Source organism: Corvus brachyrhynchos, unplaced genomic scaffold, assembly GCF_000691975.1.
Source record: "Corvus brachyrhynchos isolate BGI_N302 unplaced genomic scaffold, ASM69197v1 scaffold14, whole genome shotgun sequence".
In the NCBI taxonomy this organism is placed as follows: domain Eukaryota; kingdom Metazoa; phylum Chordata; class Aves; order Passeriformes; family Corvidae; genus Corvus; species Corvus brachyrhynchos.
Window position 1 is genome coordinate 22,449,695 of NW_008239110.1, and position 6,904 is coordinate 22,456,598.

Below are 6,904 nucleotides of genomic sequence, written 5' to 3' on the forward strand. Positions count from 1 at the left end.
CCCTTTCTCCACAAGTATCCATGCCATAAAATAGTCCTGCCGTAAGTGGCTTCTGTCTGGTAAACCACTTGTAGCAATTCTGCATATGAGAAATAGCTTAAATCCTATTTAGTGAAACAAAATACAGTAAGTACAAAGTACCATCATTGTTGCTGGATTAAAACAAAATTTCAATTTTAAAGATCATTTGCAAGTATGAAGATTTGCAGGGTTTCTGCAGGACATGAGAAAGGTGGAACCTTGTTGGAATGGACAGAATACTCCAGGTTTCTAAACACAGTCCACAATACCTCATGCTAACATCTAGAGACTTTTAAAATCATGACACAAGCAGCTGGATTGCTAGGTTCAGCTGTCCCCAGGTGTGGTGGCACAATTCAGTGGTGCAGCTTTGGTATTTAGGATTTTGATTCTAAAACTGCCCACAATTCTCTTTGCACCTCTAGTCTGCTTTACTGAATCTGTTTCCTGTGATAAAGCATCTTGACAATCTACAATCTCAGTAATGAAGAGGAAACTCCACAGTTGTCAGGAAGAGGGAGTAGACTGGCTGAAGGTGTGTGGAGCTCCTACCTTTGATGGTGGCAAACTGAACTATTGCAAGTGTCCTTTCTCCATGAAATTGAAGCAGTTGTGCAGCCTCCATTCTTTGAAGTTTTCAAGACCTAACCAGATGAAGCCCCGAGCAGCCTGATCTGAACTCATTGCAAACTTATCTTGGCTACTGAGGACTAGTACACAAACTTTTCTTTAAACAGTTTATTCAGGTTTCAGCAGTGCATTAAAAACCATGTATATCACTTCAGGAGGAAGCTCCAATGCTTCAGATCCACATCACATTCTTGAGTCTTGGAAGAAGTCAGCCAAAGAGAGTAAACTCCTGCCAGTATCTGCAGATCTGCTTGCTGAGAAATAAGTACAGAAATTCAGACAAGTAACATATCCCCCTCCATTAGCTCTACTTAAAGCTCCAAGCACAGCCAAGCTTACCATGATAGGACATGCACTGTTCCTCTTCACACCCACCAAGACTGGGCTGCATCTGTCTCTAAGCACTGACCATGTCTGTCCCCTCCTTTAGTTCAGACAAAGCCTAAATTAAACAGGCAAATGCCTCTGTTTATCACATATCTGTGCTGATCTCTGCTGAAGAGAGTCATAATAAAGTATATCCCACAGAAGACACTGGCTGAACTTCCCTTTTGAAGTGAAGAATAACATCTGCGCAAACGATGTATCATATGGATGGAATCTATGCTTGCTTGTAGTAAAGTATGCCACCAAATATCTGAATGAATTAATTATTATTTTTGAATGAGACACAAACCCCATGTGTCACTGCCAAAATGTGTTCTCTGAGTGTTAAATCCAGCTCACACAGAAGTTGCTAGATATGTCTAACTCAGATGGTACTGTTCATTTTCAGTTCCAAGGCTACTCAGCCATTTTTGCCAGGAACACTTGGACATACCTATTTCAGGCTGCTTAAGAAAAATGTGTGCTTGTCATTCTGAAATTCAAGCTTCATGAACATCTGTGCCTTTAACTGATAAAGGAAATGTTGCAGAAGTAGGTCTGAAGAAGTAAAACTGCAGATTAAGATCCACAAAATGTTCTAGGGAAGTCCTCCTAAGGGAAAACATCTCAAATATTCCTTGACTCTCCCCCTCAAAATCTACATGATGCTGCTGCTTGTGATGTGGTGCATGCTCTATTTCATTCTTGTAAAATTATCATCTTAAGGCAACCCTGCCATAGTGAAGTGATGATGAAAACATAACAGCTGCTTATGTTTTCAGAGGGCCTACAGAAGTACAACTTATCTGAGTAATCAAAAGTAATCTCTGATACACACACCTTGAATAGTTGTGAGAATCTTGCATACTTAGTTTTGAACTGTGACATCTTCCCCAGCCTTACCTTTACTCCAGCCTTACACCTGCACATTTTTTTGTTGTTGCTGTTGGCACAGGAGATGTATAAGTTCTGTGTTGACCTTTTAAACCCTCTCACTGTATATCTTTTACTTCCATTGGCAAAGAAAACAGCTGCTCTCTCAATGTCAACTGTTTGCACCAAGTTTATCATACTGAAGTGTGTAATTATACTTTTTCATTCAGGACATACGTGAGCCGCCACTTAGCCTTGGAACATGTTGATACTATCTGTAAGGCAAGCCATTTCTCAGGAGTTATGAAATCAAATGGGGGATTTAATTGATGAATGATTGGTTGTCTCCATTTCTGGTTCCCAAGGAAGAAATAAAAAAAAAAAAAACAACCTAGTTTTCCTTGGGATAAGTGTACATGAACTTAACAAGGCAATTGTGAATGAGAGCAATCTACCAGCATTTCCTCCCACTGTGGCAGTATTCTTGGGACTAGGAGGAAATTTAACTTCTTTGGATGTCTGAGCAATCACTTGCACGCAGCATGACTTACAAATAGGTGGGATCTTGCAAGTAATACAACACAGAATTCCACATCTTTGTCTCATAAAAGTCACATTAAATTATCAGCCTAGTGCTTTCCCAGCATATTGTCTCACTGATCTTGAAAGAGCCATCCTGGTGTTGGGGGAACAGTTATCTAGGTGATAATCAGTGCTGAGACCTCAGAGCAGCACAAAGAAATCTGAGAGCTACATAAACATTCAGCTGAAATTCCTTTACGCAGATAATTTTCCCTCCACTATTCTTCTGAACTCCAAAAGAAGCATAAGCCCTGACTCAGGCAACGCGGAGTGTTTGCTCTGGCACCCAAGCCAGCAGATGTGACTACTTGGCATCCTTTCCCGAGACTTGAACCTCATGGTATGTCTATGCCAAATGTATCCACATTATGCAAGAGTAATGGAAATTCGCCAGGCAGAGCAATGCTATGTTTTCCCAGATAAATGTTGCTCAGTTTAATTTTGAGGAACTGACTGATAAAAGCCTCAGTGATTACCTTGTTTGACTGTCTTCATTCTGTGAAATCCAGTACTTTTACTGGCACAGATAATATACAAAAAACATGAGGGAACAAGTGCGTTAGAGCAGCAAAAGAGGCCAAGCAAATCTCCTGGTGAAAGGTGAAGCACCCACCCAAAAAAAAGGTTTGCTGCTCCTTGGAAGATAAGCTGACTGCACAGAAAGACCACTAAGAATAGTCTCCCATCTGACATGGTTCAAGTGACTCAAGCTGCATGGTCACAGTGAGCTGTTCATTTCAGTTTTTTCTCTTCTCCAATTCCAGGCAAAGGTTTTTCCTCACCATGGAAAAATGCTGGGATGAAGGTCATTTGCCTTTGGCAGCGCCTGAAAGGTGAGACAGAAATGTAAAAATTCATGCTACACAATATCTGCAGAATATAAGGAAGGAGGAAATGAAACATAATTGAACAAAAATGTGCATAGGATTAGCCAACTGAAAGACATGCATTAAAATAAAAAGTTACTTTGATTACCATCGCCCTGCCCTTCATTTGAACCAACTACTATTTGCTTACAGCCATTGTACCACAGCAAGACTTTGTATTTCATATTTGCACACTTCTCATAAAAATATAGTCTTGTTTCTGCCTGTGGTCTCTGATCACACTCCTAAAAATGTAAGCATGATTTGTTACCTTCAACTGACAATGGCACTTGCCACAACCTCGCACAATAGTATTCAACATGCTCCGGACATACACAAACAGGGCAGCCCAGACCAAGCAAGGAGTCAGGGATATGTGCAGGTAGCTACAATTCAGTTCTGAAGTTGAGGAAGGTTGTAAATACCCCATGGAGCCTGTTTGAGGTGCAACAAAGCTATTGTCACCCAACCACAGCCTGATAAAATACCAGGATCATGCAATGCCTTTTGTTGCAAGATCCTTCACTCTACAGGGGGAAATGCTATTGAAATTGGAGGAACACCTCAAGTAGCAGCAGGGGATGGCAGCTACACTATTAGTGCAATTGATTGCTTCAGCAAATAGCCAGAAGTAGCCATTACTTCCCAAGTTACTTCCACTGCAGTAATCAAGTTCTTGTTAACAAATTTCAACCATGAAGGAAATCCAAAGAAACTGGTTTCTAACCCTGGACTTCATCTTCAGAAGAACTGAGGACGAGACACAGTGAATCACAGGGCTCCTGCTACTTTTTATCCAGGGGCCAAAGGAAAATGGTACCATTTTCACAGCATTTTGAAAGGTTGTTTACTAACTGTTGGCCTAGAAGGAAAATCCTGGAAACCATTTACTGTAGATGTCTTACCTAACCACTGGTCTGACATGCAACAAGCCATATTTATCCTGTAGGGATAGGAGCGAGGTGCTAATGTTCTCCAAAGCTCCACATGAAGAAGAGATACTGCACAGTAGTGGCTGAGTGAATAGCTGACAGTGAATAACTTACTCAATTAAAAAGTCCTTTTCTTATCTGCAAACATTGTTGTGAGTTTCTCAGTTATTCCTTTGAAATTATTGTCTGAATTATTTGTTGTCCACAGCAATTCATTGCAAGACTAGTCAAAAGAATGCTGAAACTCGGAACAGTAGACAGAGAGCAGATATTTCTTTTCCTTGATTAGCTAAATGAGACATTTTGAATCAAGTCTCTGCTTCAATATTTAGACTTTTGAAACAGAAAATAGCCTTCTGAAAATACTGTGTGATATTTACTTAAATGCTACTGTTTCAATAGCTGGTAGCAAATTCATTCAATAGACTATCTGTGAAACTCAGCAGAAAAAACATGAATAACTAAACAAACTACTTAAATCATTTAAACACAGCATTATCTGAGGGTTAAATAATGTTTGCCTACTTGCAAACACAGATGTCAGTTTCCCACAGCAGACTGTACAGGACATACCTTCAAATTCACACTAAGAGACCGGTTTACAGATACAAGCTAAAACTAGTTCTACTACTTCTTTCATAAAAATTTTTTTAAAAAAATAATAATTTTGAACAGAACAACTCCAGTTACCTCAATCATTTTGGCTTTGGAAACACAGAGCCCCAGCTACACATATAAACCAGAAATTGTGAAATATGCCTTGACCACACTCATCAGGAACAAAAGATCAGTGCTCCCAGCTTTCCTGATGGACTGAGTTGCTTGTTTACCCCCATATATGTTCCCCAGGAGAAAAAAAATCAATTGTGTCAAGCTACTAAGAATACTGTCAGCATGTAACAACAACTGAAAAATCTTCTGCATAATAAAAGAGTATTGAAAACACATGTACAGTCTTTGGCTGTTCTATATTGTTCAATGCTTCAGTTGGTGTATTAAAATGTATTTTGAGATGGTATTTTGGTTACCTTCAATCTCTACTTGACACAACTAATTTAAGAGAATTAAAGTATTTCATATACTAGTTGTTATTCTTCATGCTGAAGGGATGAACACATTCCACAGAAGGGAAATTATAGAGATACAAGTTACACTGGGTGACAGGGATATGGAGCTAGGCAACATTCATGTTTCATTTTGCTAATTGATTAGATTACAAACTTTCTCCTTAGTAAGAAGCGTATGGATAAAGTAGATGCAGACAGTCTTTGCTTTTTTACTGTAGTCCAACAGGATGCTTTGTAAGTTATTCTTACCAAGTGTCAAAATGAGTCTAAGTGACAGATTATGTATTTGCTTACCTACATTTAACACTGGCATTTCTCCATTCACTCACACTAGGGTAAATAAACTGAGGCTCTGGCTCCATATTCCCCCTTGTTTGATCTCACTCTAGATCAGTGATGCCAAACCACCAGCACTGGCAAACAGAGATCTGGGCTGGCACCAATGACAATGAGCAAACAACACTTTCAAAACATGTTTGACGCCAGATAGCAAAGAGCACCCTCCCTACTTCAGGAGCTTGTTGCTAGAAAGGCTTTCAGCTCTGAATTCCACAAGTACCTCCTGCATGTGGCTGGAAGAGCCAACACATCAGTCTTTTTCTAAAGCCCCCAAAAAAGAAATCTATTCTAGTTATCCCAAACAGTGACACATAGGTGGTTCCTCCTGATCCAGTTGATGCAAAACTGTGTTTAAGCATGAGCAAACTTAGCTCAGTAAGACACAAGAAGCACACCTGAACCAGCTAAAATTTTCAGGTCAACCATCATTTCAAATCTTTCAGCTTTTAATAGGAAGGCATCTTCAGGAGGACACAAGAAGACAAAAGCAGGGTGCAGCAAAACAAAAGCACACCAAGGCTAGGCAGGGCAAGTGTGAGAAAAGGAGAGAGAAAATGACGGTATATGCTCTCACTAAGCTGCTGCCACCTGGCTATTGGTGGCACCTATTTGATTTATTTTTAGGTTTATTATTAGATTTATTATTGGATTTAGATTGGATATTAGGAAAAAATTCCTCGCTGAAAGGGTTGTCAAGCATTGGAACAGGCTGCCCAGGGAACTAGTGGAGTTCCCATCCCTGGAGGAATTGTAAAGACGTGTAGATGTGGCACTTGGGGACAAGGTCTAGTGGTGGACTCTGCAGTGCTGTGTTAATTGTTGGACTTGATGATCTTAAAGTCCTTTCCAACCTAAACGAGTCTATGACTCTATCCCACTCTCATGCCATGTGGCACTCCAGCCTGGCAGAATAAGAAGGCCAGGGCAGACCCTCCCTCTAGTGCCTGATGCACCTGTACAATGCGCCTGATGCTCCTGGAGGCATCAGTCCAGTCTGGCTCGCCTGCTGGGGCTTGGGCTCTCACTGAGTGCTGCCACGGGCTGCTTTACATCTCCGGGAACAGGGACGGCCAAGTCGTTTCCTCTTAAATTACACAAATCCCCACTCCCCACCCAAGGGGCTTCAAGAGGCTGTGGGGGCCGAGAGCAACAGGGCACTGGATTATCCGCAGGGCTAAAACACGAGGTGGTTCTCTGGGCTGGGAGGTGGCGGCGTTCGCTCATCCCT

The 6,904-nt window shown here is 41.0% G+C and overlaps 1 long non-coding RNA gene across 1 annotated transcript in view; it reads right to left on the minus strand.

The window, feature by feature from the left end:
- Positions 1-700: 700 nt before the first annotated feature.
- Positions 701-6,904, minus strand: part of LOC108448051 — a 6,841-nt gene continuing 637 nt past the window's right edge. Inside the window, exons 2-3 of the long non-coding RNA XR_001863837.1 lie at positions 3,086-3,298; positions 701-905 (exon numbers count right to left, since the gene is read on the minus strand). This is a non-coding gene — a long non-coding RNA (uncharacterized LOC108448051). The remainder of the gene's footprint in view (positions 906-3,085; positions 3,299-6,904) is intronic.